The sequence below is a fragment of the Euphorbia lathyris genome, chromosome 7 (genome assembly GCF_963576675.1).
Source record: "Euphorbia lathyris chromosome 7, ddEupLath1.1, whole genome shotgun sequence".
Lineage (NCBI taxonomy): Eukaryota > Viridiplantae > Streptophyta > Magnoliopsida > Malpighiales > Euphorbiaceae > Euphorbia > Euphorbia lathyris.
Genome location: NC_088916.1, coordinates 6,217,508 through 6,240,498, shown reverse-complemented (window position 1 = coordinate 6,240,498; position 22,991 = coordinate 6,217,508). Strand labels below are relative to the sequence as shown.

At 34.7% G+C, this 22,991-nt stretch overlaps 1 non-coding gene across 1 annotated transcript; it reads right to left on the bottom strand.

Annotated features, from left to right (window-relative positions):
- Positions 1 to 8,918: 8,918 nt before the first annotated feature.
- Positions 8,919 to 9,025, bottom strand: LOC136201565 (small nucleolar RNA R71). Its single transcript, XR_010673912.1, has one exon. It is a non-coding gene; the product is annotated as a small nucleolar RNA R71 (small nucleolar RNA).
- Positions 9,026 to 22,991: the final 13,966 nt, after the last annotated feature.

The following is a 22,991-nucleotide window of genomic DNA, read 5'->3' as shown; positions in this document are numbered from 1 at the left end:
GAGTAAACTCAAGCTCGGGGTCTTATGGTAACACCTGAATTATCGAAAAATTGTTTTTCACGAATATAGGGTAATGCTTAAATTAGGATATAATAATTGGATGAGTAAACTCATGTTGTTCTAACCTAATGGGCAATATGGTTGGGATTGATAGACGACACATATCAGTTACTAATGTGGTTAGTAACCCAACAACCTAGAAATCACATGTTTTGATGTGATTGATTACATGAATCTACCTAATGAATGAAACTAGCTTGTTGAGTAAACTCAAGGTAAAATTTCAGGAGTTAGGATTCTAGCTCACTAAAGGAATTGTGAATATCCTTCGAATTAATATAGAGGGTTATTAATTTGGTAAAATAGTGGGAGCAATTTAAAAACATAAAAGACCGACGTATTTAAATTATAAATGAATTAAGCAAATGAATAACATCCGTCACTCTATCTCACTCTCAAGTAAATACTCTAAATCATCATATCTAAAATGGATCTACGTAATATTTTACCGATAACAAATTGAATAGTTCAAAATTCACCAACTATTTTGGCAAACTCAAAATTGTTTTGAGGATTCGAAATGATTGGGTATGTATTAAAATACACTGATACCCATCATCAAAATTGTTTTGAAGTTCGAAAAGATTGGGTATGTATTAAAGATACACCAATACCCAATGTCCTTATTGATGATATGCTCCTGTTAAGAAGATTGATGTTTACCGGAAGCACCAATCAGATGACAAACGTACAGGATGTATCATACTTGCAGTTATGGAACTAGAGCTACAAAAGCAACATGAGAACATGGATACGTATTCCATGGTTATACACTTGGAAGAGGTGTTTTGAGAAACATACTCAAATGCGGATGCTATGAGATAGCGATGAATGTTTCGATCCAAGATGCAAGAAGGTTCTTCTGTTGTGGCACTTTGTTTCAAGATGATTGACTACATCACCAAAGCTTTCTAGTATTAGATTTGTGATGGATAATGAATTAAGTGTCGACTTAGTTCTACAATCCCTCCTAGAGATTTATTCATAAGTTCATCTCGAACTGTCAGATGAATAAACTTAGAGACCTCTCTAGAAGAGCTCTTGAATATGCTCAAGTCAGTTGAGCCCAAATCTTAAGAAAGTGATATCAGCACTTCTTATTGAGGGATCTCACGAGAAGAAAGGAAGTTTCCCAAATTCTAAAGATTCCAAAAAGGAACAAATGCATTAAATCCAAGTCAATAAAAGCAAGAAGGGAATGCCACCAATATGGTAAAGAAGGAAATTGGAAGAGGAACTATAAGAAGTACTTAGACTATCTCTAGAAGAAGGGTCATGATGGTGCTTTTACTTTTAGAACTAAAGGATAGATAATTCAACTTATTTGTAATAGTCACCTAGGCCATGTAAGCAAGAAACACATGTCTAAGCTACATTAAGATGGGCTTATAGACTCATTTGATTTTGAATCAATGAGCACATGTAAGCCTTGTTTAAAGGAAAGATGACAAAGACACCCTTTAGTAATAAAGGAGAACGTGTATCAGACACTCTAGGACTACTACATTCAGATGTATGTAATCATATGTCAACACAAGCAAGAGAAAAGTTCAAATTACTTCATTAGCTTCATAAGATGATCATATCGGATATGCATACGTCTGCTTGATGAAGCATAAAGTTAGAAGCTTTTGAGAAAGTTCAAATGCTTCAAGAATAAAGTAAGAAAAACAAACACGAAAGAATATTAGTGCTTCGATTAGATCGTCGTGGAGAATATCTTTATAATGATTTTTCTGAATTATCTAAATTGAATATAAGATTCGCTCATAATGGACTCCTCCGTATACACCACGATGTATCTGAAAGGAGAAATTGTACTCTATTAGATATAGTACGATCTATGATGAGCACAACCTCTCTTCCAAAGATGTTCTAAGGCTATGCCTTAGAAATCGCCTTATTTACCTTCAACCGAGTATCCACAAAACCACCGAGTTCTATTCCATTTGAATTGTTCATTTGGAAAAGGAACCCAGTTTCTCTTTCATGGGAATTTAAGGGTGTCCAGAATATGTTAAATGCATAGCATCAGATTAAGTTTGACCCTAAATCTGATAAATACTTCTTCTTTGGAAATCCGAAAGAAACAGTAGGATATTACTTCTATCATTCGGATGATCGAAAGTAATAGTATCCAAACACGCTGCATTTCTAGAGAAAGAGTTTCTTCTAGAAACACAAGTACAAGGCGTGATTGAACTTGAAGAAGTTCAAGAAGAAGGATTGGCTGAAATAGCGGAAGCGATGGTGGAACCCGAATCTGTCTCACAAGATGAGACACTGGTGACATTACTAACTCATAGTTCTGGTCGACTTCATCAAATCCCAAAGAGATTTGGATTTCTAGTGGGAGCCGATGAAATTCCAAAGAGATTTGGATTCCTAGTGGGAGACGACAAAGAGGTTCACGTGTTAGACGATAAACCTATGACTTATGAGAAGGCTTTTGTAAACCTATACATGTAAACTAGTGGGAGCTAGTATGAGCCTTTACATGTAAACTAGTGGGAGCTTGGTCGTTTACTTAGTATTATACATCAACGATATTCTACTAATGGGAACGACGTAGCTATACTACAATCGGTGAAAATTTTGGTTATCGGATAAAATTCTCCATAACAGACTTAGGAGAAACAACTTACATCTTAAGGATTAAGATCTATGGAGATAGATTGAGAAAACTGCTTGACCCCTCCCAGTCTAAATACGCTGACAAAGTGCTCAAAGCGTTTTACACTAAGACCTAAACATCACTTTTGCTTTAAGCATGACAAAGTCGATTATAGGTCAATTCGAGTGATAGTCACTAGATTGTTGTCAAGAACATTCTTAAGTATTTAAAATGACTTAAGATATGTTCCGGCTATATGGAGATGAAATTTGAAAGTTGGACACTTTCAGATACAAGTCATCAAACAGATAAAGATGATCTTGCAGAATACAAGTTTATTCTGAAAGGGGTACGATTAGCTGGAATAGTTCCGAGCAGGAAATCGTGACCGAGCCAGTAAATTAAATCAGAGTATATATATATATATATATATATATATATATATATATATATATATATATATATATATATATATATATATATAGGGGAGGGATCAAGTGAGAACCCTCCCTTAGGTGAGAACACTCCTTAGGTGAGAACCACTCAAAACTACGTAGTTTTGAGTGTAAAAATTAATTAAATCCCAAAGAGATTTGGATTTCTAGTGGGAGCCGATGAAATTCCAAAGAGATTTGGATTTCTAGTGGGAGACAACAAAGAGGTTCACGTGTTAGACGATAAACCTATGACTTATAAGAAGGCTCTTGTAAACCTATACATGTAAACTAGTGGGAGCTTGGTCGTTTACTTAGTATTATACATCGACGATATTCTACTAATGGGAACGATGTAGCTATACTACAATCGGTGAAAATTTTGGTTATCAGATAAAATTCTCCATAACAGACTTAGGAGAAACAGCTTACATCTTAAGGATTAAGATCTATGGAGATAGATTGAGAAAACTGCTTGACCCCTCCCAGTCTAAATACGCTGACAAAGTGCTCAAAGCGTTTTACACTAAGACCTAAACATCACTTTTGCTTTAAGCATGACAAAGTCGATTATAGGTCAATTCGAGTGATAGTCACTGGATTGTTGTCAAGAACATTCTTAAGTATTTAAAATGACTTAAGATATGTTCCGGCTATATGGAGATGAAATTTGAAAGTTGGACACTTTCAGATACAAGTCATCAAACAGATAAAGATGATCTTGCAGAATACAAGTTTATTCTGAAAGGGGTACGATTAGCTGGAATAGTTCCGAGCAGGAAATCGTGACCGAGCCAGTAAATTAAATCAGAGTATATATATATAGGGGGAGGGATCAAGTGAGAACCCTTCCTTAGGTGAGAACACTCCTTAGGTGAGAACCACTCAAAACTACGTAGTTTTGAGTGTAAAAATTAATTAAAAAATGCTGATGTAGTTTTGAGTGTAAAAATTAATTAAAAAATGCTAATGTTGCTGCTAGGGTTTGAACCTTGGCCTCCTCACTTACACTCCACACTATTTACCACTGAGCCATTTGTTTCTCTTGTGTATTCTGCCGCGCGCTGATTAATATACCAATGCCCTTGTAGCTTCTATTGTTTAATATTTGATGCATGCACTTATTAATATTGATTAAATTCACATAATAATTATTAATAGAAAAAAACAAATGTGCATAATAATTAATTATTAATAGAAAAAAAACCAAGAACATGCTCTAATTTCTTATTTATTTAATTCCTCTATATTTTTGTAATTTATGTTTTAAATTGTTAAGGACGATGTTCTAAATATTGTTACATATGTTCTAAACTTTATAATTTGTGTTCTAAAAATTAAGATAATGTTTTAAAAAAATAGTAAATATATGGGCCATTTTTTTTGTTTAAAAAAAAACTCACATTCTAAATAACATAACGTATGTTCTAAAAAACATAACATATGTTTTAAAGTTTATAGTTTGTGTTCCAAAAATTAAGTATAATTTTCTAAAAAAAGCAGTAGATATATGAATTGTTTTTTCACTTGTTCTATAATATAATTTATAACTCATGTTCGAAAAAACATAACACGTGTTCTAAAAAATATAACGTATGTTCTAAAAAATATGTCGTACGTTCTAACTTCATAGTTCGTGTTTTAAAAGTTAAAATATATGTTATAACGTATGTTTTAAAAAATATATAGTTTGTGTTCTAAAAATTAAGTATAATGTTCTAAAAAATCAGTAGATATCTGGATCGTTTTTTCATTTGTTCTATAATATAATTTATAACTCATGTTCGAAAAAACATAACACATGTTCTAAAAAACATAACGTATGTTCTAAAAAATATGTCGTACGTTCTAAACTTCATAGTTCGTGTTTTAAAAGTTAAAATATATGTTCTGACGTATGTTTTAAAAAATATATTTTCTTATATAACATAAATTATAAAAATATAAAGGAATTAAATAAATAAGAAATTGGAGCATGTTTTTGGATTTTTTTCTATTAATAATTCATTATTATGGACATTTTCTTTCTATTAATAATTCATTATTATTCAAATTTCTTTTTTTTCTATTAATAATTTATTATTATGCAAATTTAATCAATATTAATAAGTGCATGCATCAAATATTAAATAATAGAAGCTACAAGGGAATTGGTATATTAAGCAGTGCGCAACATAATACACAAGAAAAGCAAATGGCTCAGTGGTAAGGAGTGTGGAGTGTAAGTGAGGATGCCAGGGTTTGAACCCCAGCAACATCAGCGTTTATATATATATATATATATATATATATATATATAGCAGCTTCGGAAGCAGCTAAAAGGAAGTTTGGAATGCAAGTTCATTAATGAACTAGGCGTGGTACCTGACATTGTTAATGAGATTAACAATAGGGCTGTTGCTCTTGCTAAGGGCCCGCAGTCTCATAATACGTCCAAACACTACCTCAGTCGTTACCATCTCTTCTGAGAGATAACAACGAGAGTAGATGTGAGAATTAAAAGAGTGCCCACCAAGGCACAATCTTATAGATCCATTTAAAGAATGCCTTACCTCAAAAGGTTCATAATTGTCATACGAACGCTTATGGGAATGTTTTTTTAGAAACAATTGGCTTTAGTCCAAGTGTGAGAATGTTGGAGTTTAGTGTCCTAAAGACAATTGTTTTAGGATATAAATATTAATGAATAAATTGTTTATTTAATCATTTGTTTAATCAGATATATAGCTTTAAAATGTAACTATATATAAAGGCACAAATCTTTCATAAAGAAAGTAATCCTAAGTTTATTTAAGTAGTTATAAAGTGTTCATACAAACATGAAGTGAGACTATACTTTATAATAAGATCAATAAACTTAAAATCAACCCAAGTCAAGTAATATGTTATAGGGGTTGGCATATTACTATTGAGACTTGCATGTAACAGTGTTTTCTGTCGAGACAGAAAGCTGATCTCACAAGCTTTAGATATTCAGATATCTAGACAGTTACATGGATCCGGTGAAGGAGTTCATTAGGATTGGGACCCGACTTGAGATAATAGAATGGATTGATTTATCTAATGTGTCAACTGTTCATCTCATTGGTATTAGTAGGTATAACTAATCCTCAGACTCAAACATTCGTTAATGATTCTGGATTATGGAGTCTGATACTTTGATTCTGTGCGAGCACGATCCAACAGGTGAGAGCCTAGGGTGTGTGAGAGCAGGGTTGGGTATCACACAAAGTAATTGCAGAATAGTTAATGTCAGATTGAGCATTCGTCACTCCCGATAAGTGGGAGATATATCCAAATGGCCGCTTATGGTGAATTGACTGAAATCCTTGCAAGGTGATAGAGTTAAGAGTAGAAATGAACATTTCACTTAACTTATCTTTCAGAGTAAATTCAACCTGTACAAGTAAAACCGGACTCTTCGTTATATGTAACCTTGACACGTTCCATGGTTATAAGAAATTGACCGACATGATATAGTTGATGAAGGATCGTATTATACTATACCTAATGCAGAAAGGTTAACGTCAGTTATCAACCTGACTTTTTAATTGCTCTGGGGGAATATCATAGGTTCTGCTAGTAACAGCTGTTAAGCCTAAAATATACCTAAAATATCATATATAAATACGTTAAATTTACATTAAAATCGTGCTAATTATATTCATTTAGAATACTTTTACGTCTTTATTTACTTCTTTGATGCAAGGTACCTAAATATTTGGTAAAATCCAAATAGGAGCGAAAACGGAGCTAAAACGGAGCTAAAATGGAGGAAAAACCTTAAAAACGTACCGAGAATGCATATCAGCCAGAAGAACGCTCGAGGAGGAAAAAAACAGTCGAACGCCAGGGAGGAAAACTCTCTGTCGCGACTGAGATTCTCAAAATCTCAGTCGCGACTTACGGAGGCCAGACCGGGGGAAAACAACGTATTCAAGCTCGCCCCTATACCCACTGTCGCGACTGAGATTTTCAGAATCTCAGTCGCGACAGCAAGTCTCCCTGCACACAAAACACATGTTTAATTCAGAAAAACGCGTCTGTTCGTTCGGATAAAAGCAACCCTTCACCAGCAGACACGACCCGTCATTTACAACCCTTCAACAACTATAAATAAGTGATCCATTTCAGAAATCAGGGTTGGTTAAGTTGGAAAAGTTAGAGAAATTAGAGAAGAAAGTTGTTATGTTGAGTTTCTGATTCAGAAAAGAATCAGAAAGTTAGATTTCATTTCTGTAAGCAATCGTGTTGTACACGAATTGTATTTAGATTAGTTATAAACACAGTATTAGTTTAGTTTTCATTCTGATAGTGGACGAGACCAGTCTCTATTCCAAAGATCCAGCGAGAAGAATTGACGGCTGAAGCGCATATGGTTTGACGAGCCTACGAAGTTTGAGAGAAAGATTGACGACCCGGATCTCAAAGTCTTCGTTTCAATGCTATCCAAGTTTCTATTTCTCTGTTAACTTGTGAAAGTTCACATTTCAATTAATGATATACTTATTTATTCAATATATTCTTACTGTTGTTATTTTGATATTGTTGGTCTGACAAAATGATTTTCAAAATGATATATTGGTGTTTTTATTAAAACGTTCTATTCCATCTTATTCTTATAAGAACTTTGTTGAACACTTAACAAATTTAGTTTTTATGGATGACATGATCGCTGATCGCGGCTTATCAGAAGTAAAACACTAGTTTGATTAAGGTAGGAATCGTCTCTATGCTAGAGGGATTTCCATGGTTCGAAGCCATTTAATTGAGTAAATTATTATATTGTTACATGTCCATAATCTCACAAAGTTAAAGTTGTTTACTTTGCTTTATGAAAATAAGATCTATTTCATTCCGATTACGGAAGTATCTGTTTTGTAATCAAAATTCCAAACAGAATTGTTCTCTAAACTCGATATAATCTTTCTATCTAATCCTAATTTACCAAAACCTATTCCATCAACTAAACGTATTTCTTTTATTAAACCTAAACACGTGATTAAACCGAATTAAATAAAGTTTTAGTTAAAAAGCGTTCCCTGTGGGTTCGATATCTTTTATTACTACAAGCGTATACCGTGCACTTGCGGAAATCACTCAACAAGTTTTTGGCGCCGTTGCCGGGGAACGCCAAAAATTTTGACAAAATTTTAAATTTTTCGTGTTTTATTTCGAATCTAGGTTTAAACATACTTATTTTAACTTCTATAATTTAATAATTTTCATTTACTAATTTATTTATTTTTCAAATTCTGTTTTGTAGGTAGTTTCGGTTCGTGCAAGATTTCAGGTTCATGCGCAGTTCTCGAAATTCAGGCATTCCACCAGACCCTATAGACCCAGAAATTGAGAAAACCATTAGGAAGAACAAGAAAAATAAGAAAAACAAAAATAAGACCCCAGTAAAAACACATACCGAGCCAGGAAAAATGGCAGACCCACCAACACTTATGGAATATGCTAGGCCAGGTGTGGCCGGTGTAACCAATAGTATCGTTAAACCCAGAATCACCGCAAATCAATTTGAAATTAAGCCAGCTTTGCTTAATATGTTGCAAAATAATGTAACATTTTACGGGTTACCTAACGAAAATCCTAACACCCATTTAACAAATTTCCTAAAAATTTATGACACTTTTAAAATTCCAGATGTGACTGCAGAAGCAATCAAACTTCGCCTCTTTCCTTTCACTTTGAAGGATAGAGCCAAAGAATGGTTAACTTCTATACCAGCCGTAACTTTTGCCACTTGGGAACAATTAGCCCAAGCGTTTTTATCTAAATATTTTCCTTTAGCAAAAACCGCAAGAGTCATAAAGGAGTTAACATCTTTTTCTCAAAATGATAATGAGACCCTTTATGAAACTTGGGAACGTTTTAAAGAACTTCAACGTTTATGCCCACACCACCAATTACCCGCTGAACTTTTAATGCAAACATTTTACAATGGACTGAATCCTACAACTAGGGGTTCATTAGATGCTATGTCGGGAGGGCTATTTATGAAGAAAACATCAGCCCAAGCGAGAGAACTTTTGGAGGAAATGGCAATCAACAGCAGTATGTGGCCCGCGGAACGTGGACATATGCCGGTGGCAAAACCATCATCCTCAACCTCATCGTCAGTTAAAGGTATAGTTGAACTTGATCCAGTCGCGATGCTACAAGCCCAATTTTCTGCTTTATCGCATAAAATTGACCAGTTTATGGCACCACGCGACACCAATGGTAATCCAATCCAAACGGATGTGGATTACGAAAATATGAGTGAGATTGAACAGGTAAATTTTGTCCAAGGGCAAAACCAAACTAATAATCCTTATTCTAATACTTATAATTCTGGATGGAGGAATCATCTTAACTTTAATTGGAAAGATAACAGTAACAATAATATTAGTGCTAATCAAAATCGTACATCTAATTATCAAAATCAGTCAAGAGATACGATTAGCACTTTATCTTCTAAAATCGACAAGTTTATAGATGCTATCAGTGGAAAAATAAGTAATCACGATGATGGTTTTAAACGGATCGAAAATAAATTCGATCAGCTTATTAAAAACCACTCATCTAGCATCCATAATTTGGAGGTTCAAATTGGTCAACTTGCTAAATCAATTCCATCCCGAAAAGAGGGAAGTCTTCCCAGCCATACGGAAGAAAATCCAAAAGAGCAGGTGAAGGCTATTACTCTTCGTTCAGGAAAAAATTATCAAGGGCCTGAAATGCCCAAAGATGCAACATTACAAGGAACTGATTTACCGAAGTCCAAAGAAGATATCTTAAACACAAATATTTCACCATTTGACACAGGTACTAAAACTTTTGTACCCAAACCACCTTTTCCGCACAAAGTTCGAAATAAGGACTATGATAAACAACTTCTAACGTTTTTGGATAAACTTAAAAATTTGCATATCAATTTGACGTTTATGGATGCAATAACACAAATTCCTAACTATGGTAAGTTTTTAAAGGATTTGATTTCAAAGAAAATCAGTTGGGAAGGAATTTCATCCATTTCGTTAACTGAAGACTGTAGTTCAATAGTATCAAGTAATTTGCCCACTAAACTCAAGGATCCCGGATGTTTTACTATTCCGTGTAAGTTGGGAGATATTGAATTCCCAAGTTGTCTTTGTGATTTAGGAGCAAGTATAAACTTAATGCCATTGTCTATTTTTAACAAGTTAGGTTTAGAAGAAGATATCAAACGTACCAATATGGTTTTGCAATTAGCGGATCAAACCACTAAAAGGCCGTATGGTATAATTGAAGATGTTTTAGTCAAAGTCGATAAATTTATTTTTCCTACCGATTTTGTTATCTTAGACTTTGCATATGAGGTAAATTGCCGTTTAATTTTTGGCAGACCATTTATGAACACGGGACGCGCTCTAGTAGATGTGTCGGAAGGGAAGGTAGTTTTAAGGATAGGAGAAGATAAGGTCGAGTTTAACATGAACAAAGCGATGAAATACCCTATGGAGGAATTCGCTTGTATGAAACTTGATTTAGTCGAGGAATGTGTCAATGATGTAATTCAAAGTGAAGAAATAATTGAACCTATAGTAGACGAGGAATTAGATGATAAGGACCCAGAGCCTTTGATTAGAGAAGATGGACCAGTTCCGCCTTCAATTGTAACACCCCCTAAATTAGAACTTAAAGAGTTACCCAGTCATTTGAGGTACGCTTTCTTAGGCGAAGGCGATTTTCTACCTATAATTATTTCTAACAAATTAACAAGCGATCAAGAAGAAAAATTGAAGCATGTTGTTAGAAATAGGATAGGAAGTATGGGATGGCAAATTTCAGACTTAAAAGGAATTAATCCTAGTATAGTAATGCATAGAATTCATTTAGAAGAAGATAAGCCACCTAAAGCGGATAGGCAAAGACGCTTAAATCCGAACATGAAGGAAGTAGTAAAAAATGAGATTACTAAACTTTTAGACAATGGAATCATTTATCCAATCTCGGATAGTGAGTGGGTTAGTCCAATCCATTGTGTACCTAAAAAGGGAGGCATAACTGTTGTAAGAAATGACGAAGGTGAACTGATACCTACACGAACCACTACCGGTTGGAGGGTTTGTATAGACTATAGGAACCTAAACAAAGCAACCAGGAAAGATCATTTTCCTCTACCTTTCATTGATCAAATGATCGAAAGGATAGCCGGTCATGCATTTTACTGTTTTCTAGACGGTTATTCCGGATTCTTTCAAATTTACATTTACCCGGATGACCAAGACAAAACAACCTTCATATGTCCTTACGGAACTTTTGCATATAGGAGAATGCCTTTTGGTCTATGTAATGCACCAGCAACTTTTTAACGATGTATGACAGCAATATTTAATGACTTCATTGAAGACATAATGGAAGTTTTTATGGATGATTTTTCAGTTTATGGAGATTCTTTCAATGCATGTTTACAGAACTTAGATAAAGTATTGTCTAGATGTGAGGAAACGAATTTAGTTTTAAATTGGGAAAAATGTCATTTCATGGTAGACGAAGGAATTGTTTTAGGTCATAAAATTTCTGAAAAAGGTTTAGAAGTGGACAGAGCAAAGACTTCAGTATAGAAAAATTACCCCCACCAACCACTGTTAAGGGAGTAAGATCATTTTTAGGTCATGCAGGTTTTTACAGACGGTTTATAAAGAACTTTTCTGTAATTTCCAAACCACTTACTAATTTGCTTATGAAGGATTCAACTTTTGATTTTAATAAAGATTGTTTACAAGCTTTCAATACCTTGAAAACGGCTTTAGTCAGTACACCAATAATATCAAAACCCGATTGGAATCTACCTTTCGAAATTATGTGTGATGCGAGTGACTTAGCTGTAGGATGTGTATTAGGTCAAAGGAAGGATAAGAAACTTCATGTTATATATTATGCGAGTCACACATTGTTCGGTGCACAACTAAATTACACCACAACTGAAAAAGAAATGTTAGCAGTAGTTTTTGCATGTGATAAGTTCCGATCTTATTTGTTAGGATCTAAAGTTATTATTTATACTGATCATGCAGCTTTACGATATTTATTTGCTAAGAAAGATGCAAAACCACGTCTTATTAGATGGGTTTTACTATTGCAATAATTTGACATTGAGATTAAAGACAAAAAGGGAGTTGAAAACCTGGTCGCCGATCATCTATCAAGACTTGAGGATGAAAACGGTCCCATCGGTGAAACATCAGGCATTCGAGATGATTTCCCCGATGAACATCTCATGCAATTACAAAGTGTCATAACTCCATGGTATGCAGATATAGCCAATTACTTAGCTGCACATGTTGTGCCAGATGGATTGACTTACCAGCAAAAGAAGAAATTCTTTTCAGAAGTTAAGAAATATTTTTGGGAAGATCCATTCTTGTTCAAAACATGCGGCGATGGAATATTTAGGAGATGTGTTAGTGAGTTTGAACATGAATCTATAATGATAGAATGTCATGCTAGCGCTTACGGAGGTCATAATAGCGTAAGCAAAACAGCAGCTAGAATACTTGAATGCAGATTCTTTTGGCCTACTCTGTTTAAAGATGTCCGTTCATTTATTCTCCGCTGTGATAAATGTCAAAGAACGGGGAATATAGGAAGGAGAGATGAGATGCCTCTTAAGAACATATTGGAAGTTGAAATCTTCGACGTATGGGGAATTGATTTCATGGGTCCTTTTCCTCTTTCTTTTGGCAAAAATTATATATTAGTAGCCGTAGATTATGTTTCAAAGTGGGTTGAAGCAATTGCAACCCCGACAAATGATTCTAAAGTAGTTGTTAAGTTTTTAAATTCAATATTCTGTCGATTTGGAGTTCCTAGGGTTATGGTAAGCGACGGTGGTACTCACTTCGTAAATAGAGCTTTTGAGTCACTTATGAAAAAATATAGAGTACACCATCGTATCTCTACACCGTACCATCCTCAAACGAATGGTCAAGCAGAAATTTCAAATAGAGAACTCAAATGGATACTTGAGAAAACAGTTTCGTCTTCTAGAAGAGATTGGGCACATAAACTTGACGATGCACTATGGGCATACCGTACTGCATTTAAAACACCTATCGGGATGACACCTTATAGATTAGTCTATGGTAAAGCTTGTCATTTGCCGGTTGAATTAGAACATAAAGCATATTGGGCTATAAAAACCCTTAATTATGATTTGCAGAGCGCAGGGAAAAAACGTTTGTTTGACTTAAACGAGTTGGATGAATCACGCTATTTGTCCTATGAAAATGCGAGCATTTATAAGGAGAAAATTAAAAAGTGGCATGATGTCAAAATCAAAATTAAAAACTTTAATGTTGGAGATAAGGTCTTACTTTTTAATTCTAGATTAAAATTATTTCCAGATAAGCTAAAATCTAGATGGACTGGACCATTTTTGGTTGTTCAAACATTTGATTACGGAACATTGGAGCTAGAAAAGTCTAATGGCGACCGATTTAAGGTCAATGATAATCGTTGCAAAATTTATTTCGTCGGAGCTCCTATTCAAGCAATTGAATCCGTGGATAAATTTTATAAAAATTAATTTCTTTGATTTTTATGTTTTTAATTTATAGCTTTTCTTATTTTCATTCTTTTTCTTTTTAATTTATTGTTTTCTTTTTTTTTTACTTTTTTTTTTTATCATTAAGTACAAATGAGGTTTATTCACATTAAAATTTTAATTTAGTCATGTTTTGAAATTTTCATTAAGTGTTAAGTGTTATTTAGAAATTATATATGCAGAAATCTCAGTTGAGATTTTCTATGTTCCAGGATTTGGAAATCTCAGTTGAGATTCCGAAAATCTCAGTTGAGAAATTTTCTGTCTTTTTACATTTGAAATAACTGTAAGTGATTACAGTCTTCTTTCTTTAAAATTTTCTGTCAGTTGAATTGAAGAGGTATCATTCTGACACATATTTCTTTCTAACAGACATAACCTTTCACTTATAGTTCTTATATATTCCTGTAAGATCAGACTTCTTCCATTTTACTTCATCTTTCTAAATTTCTTTCTCAAGTTCTCAAATCCTACAGACTTCATTTTTCTTTTCTATCACAAACATGACTAAGTCTTTGAAGAACATTCAAAAACAAAATCCTTCTCGAAAGGAGAAAGTTGATATCTCCGATAGATATGGAGCATGGTTTCCCATTTATAACCATGACGAGGGGAAACGTTTTATGCAATTCAGATATGCTCAGTTCTTTGGCATGATGTATCTGGACGAGTTTCTGAACGAGGAACTCGGGATAAGCGAAGCAATTGATCACTATCTGACTAATTTGGGTTGGTCCAAATTTGTTCATATGAAATTTCCTATTATTGGAAATTGGGTTCTAGAATTTTTCTCCATAGTTAGGTTCGTCAACAAGAGACGTGTTCGTCTCAGTTTTTGTTGTGAGGGGGAGGTATTTACTTTTGGCTATCCAGAACTTCACAATTGGTTTGGATTTCCACCCCGAGACACAACTCAACACCATCCTGGAAGGGATATGACTTCTAGAGACATATGGAGGATGCTAACAGGATTTAGGCGATTCAATCCACGTCTTGCCTTCAACAAATCCATTAATTCTAATTCCATGTTGTATCTGCATAAGTTCCTCTGTCACAGCCTTTTTGGTCGAGTCAGTAGCAATATTGTGAAAGATACTGATCTTTATGTGTTGGGCGACATTTTCCAAGACAACTCAGTTAACTCCTCAAAGATTTTAATGGAGGGGTTAGTTGTTGCTTCCCGTTCGAAGAAACGGAAGATTGGGTTCACCAACATCATATGTGGAATAATTTTAGGAGCCAAGGGAACCATTTCTGTTCCTTGGACTGATACAGAACCATACCCGATTTTAGACTACGAGTTCTTGGAGAACGAGGGACTTGTTAAACGAGTTTTCCGTTCTGGTCCAACATTCCTTTCTGCACCAGAGAGGCAAGTCCTCGTTCAAACGAAGATTAAAAGGGCCAATGCACGTCGTCTGTCATTTAGTTAGGGATATATATATTTTATGTGTTTCTGTTTGTTGTTTTTAATATATATATGAGTGCTTGATTGTAAATTATGTTTTTATAATGTTTCTATATAGATGTATATTATGGTATTGTTTACAAATGATAAATAAAAGTGCAGTAATTCTTTAGTTTATTTCTTTTTTCTTAAGGAACAACCTTTGGGTTTCCTTTAATTTAATGTTTTAGTTTTGTTTATCTCAGTTTCAGGGATTAATGTTCACATTTTGGTACTTAATTTTAAGAGGAATTGGTTTAGAAGTATTAAATTCATCAAAAACAGTCCCAATTTTACCCAGAATTTCCAAAATCTCAGTTGAGATTCCGAATTCTCAGTTGAGACAGCAAGAGGACCACTTTCAGCAAAATTTTGACCCCCTACGTACTTGTTGTCGCGACTGAGATTTTGAAAATCTCAGTCGCGACTTGCGCCTTCCAGTCACGGGATTGGGCGAAATTTTCACCATCTTTTCCTATTCCTACTCTATTTACTATCTATTCATCTATCCTAATCAATACCTATTACTTACACCTATATATATCACCTATTTTTACACCAATCAATCATCTTTTCTCTTCCCAATATCAAGATTCACTCCTCTTCCCCATAAATTTTTACCCTATTCATCTTCTTCCCCAATTCACCACCATTATCTTTCATTCTAACTTTCATCCTTTCAATTTTTCTTCACCTATTTCACCCAAATTTCATCTATTTTCACCCAAATTCACAAACAAAAACAATATGCCTAGACAAAAGACTGTTGCAAACAAAGCCAAGGCCACTGAAGTCAATAGATTACGGGTTCAATATGACGCACCGTTCGATATCACGTCGAAAGCCGAAGGACGCAAATATCGCCGGTTTTCTAATGTCCTCGTAGAGTTCGTGGATATGCCTTTTCTTGACACCGATACGGTAAATACACTTTCTTTTACCGAGCGTATTGATGAATTTCTTACCGTTCTTGGTTGGAAACGATTTGCTAGTATACGTTTTCCTAGTCTTAAAACGCATATTATTGAGTTTTTGGTTACTCTAACCTATGACAAGAAGAAAGGAGTTATCTCTTTTCGGAGTGATGGCGTCTGTTATGATGTTAATTATGCGGCCATGAACCGTTGGTTTGGTTTTCCTACTCGAAATTTTTATTCAAAGCCAAAGCCTTTTGATTCACACACGGTTTGGAATTCTTTAACCGGTTTAGATGTTTTTAGTCCAAAGAATACATCTAGTAAGCTAATTAAGGATGATTGTGTATTCTTCTTTCACAAGTTTTTATCATTCTCCTTATTTGGTCGGGTTGAAAGTTCAAAAGTGCAAGTTCGTGATTTGGTTGTGTTTGATGCTATTTTTAAGGGTTTGACAATTGATAGTATTGAGATGATATTTACTAATTTAGTTCGAGCTTCCAAGTCCCGCAATAAGCAAGTGCCTATGGGTAATTTGATTACCGGCATTGTTTTGGGCGCTCGAGGTGAATTAGCGGATTATCAAAATATGTCTCATGTTGGTTTACCATCATTGGATCTCACGGCACTTCAAAGGGCCAATTTATTGAAGAAGTTGGGACCACCCGCTTTTATATCTTATGCGGATCGCACAAGACGTGTTTTTGCTACGATGAGTAGTGAAGCCTCGGGTTCTCAAGGTTTAGGTGCCCAAGATGATGACGAGGAGGATGCAGAGGAATTTGATGAAGAAGAAGAAGAAGAGGAGAATGTTGATGTTACTGCCACCGAGCAAGCAAATATGGAACCAAATGAAGAAGAACAAGTTGGATGGCAACGTGTTTTGACACAAATGAACGAGCATAACCGTCACATGAATTTGCGGTTAGATGAAGTCGTTGCCAATAATGCCGAAATGAGTTCCAGGATCACTACATTAAGTCGTGAGCACAAGTCTACTCGTCGCCGGATGCTCTCTTTCTTCCGACGTCAAGGAGTTGAGACTACGCCTTCTCCACCACCATCACCTTGATAGGTTTTATCGTTTCTCTCTTTAACTCATTTTCGTTATTATTATTATGTTTTATTCGGTTTGGTACAATATTTTTACTTATGTTTGGTACAATTCTCTTTATTATTAATGTTTGAATGTTATGGTACTATATTTTTCATTTCTAATTCGTATGATTTATTTCGTACTATTTTTCGTGTTTTATCGCTTTTTGCACCAATGAGGACTTGGTCCAAATTAAGTGTGGGAGGAGGTATTTCATATCCATTTTATTTTTAAGTACGAATGAATGCAACGAATGAGAATGAATGCTATTTATTTTTAAATGCATGTTGTTATTCAATTTTAAGTAAAGTATAATATGCAACAATTTTTCAAAAACTATTGCAACATTTTTTGCAACACTTTTTCACAAATAATAGCAATTTTTCATAAAGGATAAATGTTTGTTAAAGAAAATATTTCATATGTTTTCAAACACTTTAACTTTCAAAATAATGTTAAGCATATTTTAAGGTTATCATTATTGATAGAAATAAATATTTCTATACGGGCTATATTTTTACAAATATTTTTACAAATCTCCGATGCGATTTTATCAAAAAAACGCCTCGAGTAAATGTATATAAGTAAAATTTCTTTAGTTTCAAATCTCTACTTTATATCATGAATTCATGATAAATATAAATCTTATTTTCAATTTTCAATTAGGTTTATAGGCATAAATCGAACTAACAACTTTAGCTTTTTAGCTCGATATTATTTTTCGTCTTACATTAAAAACCAATTGAAGTTTTTAAGGAAACTTTAGCCATAATACATGTTGAATTTCAAGTCAATATAGGATGAATGTGCTATTTTTATTTCCCAATTTTATTTTCATATTAAATCAAGTAGTCGTATTCTTAACTTTTGGCCACGATTGAGACCAACCTTATCACAATCGAGGTATGAAAGGGAAGAAAATTAAGTATCGTTTACTTTTGGCCACGATTGCGACCACCCTTATCACGGCCGAGGTATGAAAGGAACGTTAAAAAATTAAAGCAAAATTAAACGTGTTTAAAGTTTTAAGTAACGATTGCGTCCACCCATGGCATGGTCGGTACCTCTTAAACGAACACGAAAGCAATAAAATGCGTATAAAGTTACGATCGAGACCACCCTTATCTTGGGCGTAACTAAGCAAATATATTAAACCTAAGTCCTTAAATCCATATTTGTAATAGTTTAGGTTTGGGAAAGGAAATTTTGTGCTTAGAAATGCCTTGAGACGAAAGATTCGAAAACATGCGTGCTTACACCGTCACGAATACTTCAATATAAAAATTGAAATACAAGACGAGTAATATATCTCTTTTATACTAGCTAGTTTGATACCTTGCGTATAAATTTACCATGAAAAGTTTATCTTTCGGTTTAACTAATTCAAAGAGGAATATATGGGTATATATTCTATTTATAAAGAGATTGATTAAAGAATAAATTCAGTGAAATTTTGCTCGGGACTAGCAAAAGCTTAAGTGTGAGAGTTTGTTAAGCCCAAAATATACCTAAAATATCATATATAAATACGTTAAATTTACATTAAAATCGTGCTAATTATATTCATTTAGAATACTTTTACGTCTTTATTTACTTCTTTGATGCAAGGTACCTAAATATTTGGTAAAATCCAAATAGGAGCGAAAACGGAGCTAAAACGGAGCTAAAATGGAGGAAAAACCTTAAAAACATACCGAGAATGCATATCAGCCAGAAGAACACTCGAGGAGGATGAAAAACAGTCGAACGCCAGGGAGGAAAACTCTCTATCGCGACTGAGATTCTCAAAATCTCAGTCGCGACTTACGGAGGCCAGACCGGGGGAAAACAACGTATTCAAGCTCGCCCCTATACCCCCTGTCGCGACTGAGATTTTCAGAATCTCAGTCGCGACAGCAAGTCTCCCTGCACACAAAACACATGTTTAATTCAGAAAAACGCGTCTGTTCGTTCGGATAAAAGCAACCCTTCACCAGCAGACACGACCCGTCATTTACAACCCTTCAACAACTATAAATAAGTGATCCATTTCAGAAATCAGGGTTGGTTAAGTTGGAAAAGTTAGAGAAATTAGAGAAGAAAGTTGTTATGTTGAGTTTCTGATTTAGAAAAGAATCAGAAAGTTAGATTTCATTTCTGTAAGCAATCGTGTTGTACACGAATTGTATTTAGATTAGTTATAAACACAGTATTAGTTTAGTTTTCATTCTGATAGTGGACGAGACCAGTCTCTATTCCAAAGATCCAGCGAGAAGAATTGACGGCTGAAGCGCATATGGTTTGACGAGCCTACGAAGTTTGAGAGAAAGATTGACGACTCGGATCTCAAAGTCTTCGTTACAATGCTATCCAAGTTTCTACTTCTCTGTTAACTTGTGAAAATTCACATTTCAATTAATGATATACTTATTTATTCAATATATTCTTACTGTTGTTATTTTGATATTGTTGGTTTGACAAAATGATTTTCAAAATGATATATTGGTGTTTTTATTAAAACGTTCTATTCCATCTTATTCTTATAAGAACTTTGTTGAACACTTAACAAATTTAGTTTTTATGGATGACATGATCGTTGATCGCGGCTTATCAGAAGTAAAACACTAGTTTGATTAAGGTAGGAATCGTCTCTACGCTAGAGGGATTTCCATGGTTCGAAGCCATTTAATTGAGTAAATTATTATATTGTTACATGTCCATAATCTCACAAAGTTAAAGTTGTTTACTTTGCTTTATGAAAATAAGATCTATTTCATTCCGATTACGGAAGTATCTGTTTTGTAATCAAAATTCCAAACGGAATTGTTCTCTAAACTCGATATAATCTTTCTATCTAATCCTAATTTACCAAAACCTATTCCATCAACTAAACGTATTTCTTTTATTAAACCTAAACACGTGATTAAACCGAATTAAATAAAGTTTTAGTTAAAAAGCGTTCCCTGTGGGTTCGATATCTTTTATTACTACAAGCGTATACCGTGCACTTGCGGAAATCGCTCAACAACAGCTCGCGACGGTATTCCGTTATATATATGTTGGAATTAATCGTGATGAATAATTTTAAAGGATATATACGGCTAGTGGCAATAAAGAACCTAATGGGTCGCATATGGGACTTGGAATCGGAGGACAAAAATGTAATTAGTGAGACACTATATATGGGCCGAAATTTACATATTAATTAGGGATAAATTAATTTGATTAATAATTATAATTTGATTATGATTATGAATTAAATTAAAAGATTATCTCATAATATTAATTAGAAGTTTTTATGTGATTGAAACTCTAATTAATTATCCCTAACATTAATTAATTATTAATTTGATTAATAATAATTATCTAGATATAATTAGTTATTATTTAGATAATAGTAAAGTGTTTATTTAATTATCTAATTAGGAATCCTATTCCGAATAAGAATCCAATTATTTAATTACCTAACACAACTGAGATTAGGGTTTAGAGAAGTCTATAAATAGACTCCCTAACCCCATAAATTCGACCAACACAATAATAAAGGAGGAGGAACCGTTCCGTCTTCGTCTCGGCTAATCTACATTATTTCTTACTCTCTCTTTGATCTCGTATCGATTTCTGTTAGAGGCAATCATTGCGATTGCTATTATTAAGGTTGATTACTGATTAGTTATCTTTTCTGTGTTGTTTCTTTTGTTGTTCGTGATACACGGATTAAGAGTTGTGGGCACTTCGTTTGCAACCGTAGATAGTTCTTCACCGAAGGTATTACTTTCTATCCCTCTTTATATGAAATAACAATTAACAAATCTTGGAAAAGAGAAATAGATAAAATAGATAAAATTTTATTATTCCGCTGCGCCTAGGCTTGTCTATTTTCCTTCAAAACATAATAAGCATTAGCATTGATCCTCTTAGTCACTTTATATAGACCATACCTTGTTTGTTGTAGTTTGTTGCTTGGAGCACTGGTGAGTCTTTCCTTGCTTAGGTAAACCATCACTATGTTCCCTATTTCGAACTGAAGGTCTCTTCAGTGCTCATCAACCTTGGCCTTCAACCTCTAGTTTCATTCCTCAAGAGTTTCGTTCACCTTTTGATGCATTTGCAGATACTCATTCGCCAACCAATGGGCGATCCCATTTCCCTTATCCTCTTTTGGAAGGTTTGCTACATCAAGAGTCTGATTAGGGACCTTCGTATATACCACTTCAAATGGTGACTTCCCAGTTCTCGAATGTACAGTTCCGTTATAAGCAAACTCTGCTTGAGCCAGAACCAATTCCACATTCTAGGATTATCTTTACACTTGCTTATTAGTAAGTTCCCCAGGGTTCGATTAACAACTTATGTCTAAACATCAGTTTGCGGATGTGCGGTAGTGCTGAAATTTAAGGTCGTATCAAAATGAACCCACAATGTCTACCAAAAGTGGCTCATAAATTTTGTATCTCGATATGAAACAATACTCTTTGGTACCTCGAGTAACTTTATGATTTCGTTGAAGAATAGTTTGGCGATTTTCGAAGCATTGTTTATCTTTCGGCATGGAAAAAATGAGACATATTGGAAAACCTATCAACCATAATGAAAGTGGAATCCATGCCCCTCTAGGTTCTGGGTAATCCGAGGATGAAATCTATGGATATGTCTTCCCATACAGTTTCTGGCATAGGTAGTGGTAAATGTAGGCCGACGTTGGTCACATGTCCCTTGGTGGTTTGACAAATATACCTCTCCACCAAGTAGGAGACATCCCTTCTTATCTTAGGCCAAAAGTACCGAGAGCTCACTGCCTCGTACATTTTCTCTCTCCCAAAGTGCCCTCATAGACTTCTGCCATATAAGTCTCGGATGACCTTCTCCCGGATGGATATGCATGGTAAGAAAAAATGGTTACCTCTAATAAGGTATTCATCAAGCAAATGATACAACTCATCCCCATGTTGGCTCATAAAGCTCTCGTAAATGCCTCCGAAGTCCTGATCTGCCCTATAATCCCCTCGGATGTGCTCAAAACAATCTACCTTTAGACTCACTATCTTCAAAAGTGATATCCTTCGGCTTAGGGCATCCACCACTTTGTTCTGTTTTCCATCCTTGTGGATAAGTTTATAGGCAACTAATATATGAAAGCGGACCATTGGGCATACATGGAGCTCCGGAGCTGCTTCTGACTCCCTAAATACTTAAAGAGTTTGGTGATCTGTGTAGAGGATAAATTCTTTTCCCACCGAGTAATGCTCCCATATCTTCAAAGCCCTGACCACTTTATAGAACTCCTGGTCATAGGTAGCCCACTTCTGTCTTGCCTCACATAGCTTTTCACTAAAGTATGCAATGGGTCCCTTCTTTTGCATCAAGACGCCCCAACTCCAACTCCACTGGCATTACACTCAAGTTCAAACAGTTTATCAAAATTGGGAAAGGCTAGTACTGGCGTTGTGCTCAATTTCTCCTTGATCAAGGAAAAACTATTTTTTTGCTCACTTTCTCACTTGAACCCCTTTCCTTTCTTCAGGCACTCGGTCAACGGGGCTATAATAATGTTGAAGTTTCGGATGGACCATCGATAAAAGGTTCCTAGCCCATGAAAACTCGGGATGTCTCCCATATTTCTAGGAGTAGGACATTCCCTGATAGCTCTCACATTCTCCTCATCCACTTGGATGTCGTCTCCGCTTACCATAAGCACGAGGAAGACCAGACTCTTCATGACAAAGTCATATTTCTTGGTGTTGGCGTACATCTGATGATTCCTTAGCAGATCAAATACTACCCATATATGCTCTATATGCTCTTCTAATGTCTGGCTATGAATCATCATACCATCAAAATATACGACCATAAACTTCCCAATCACTA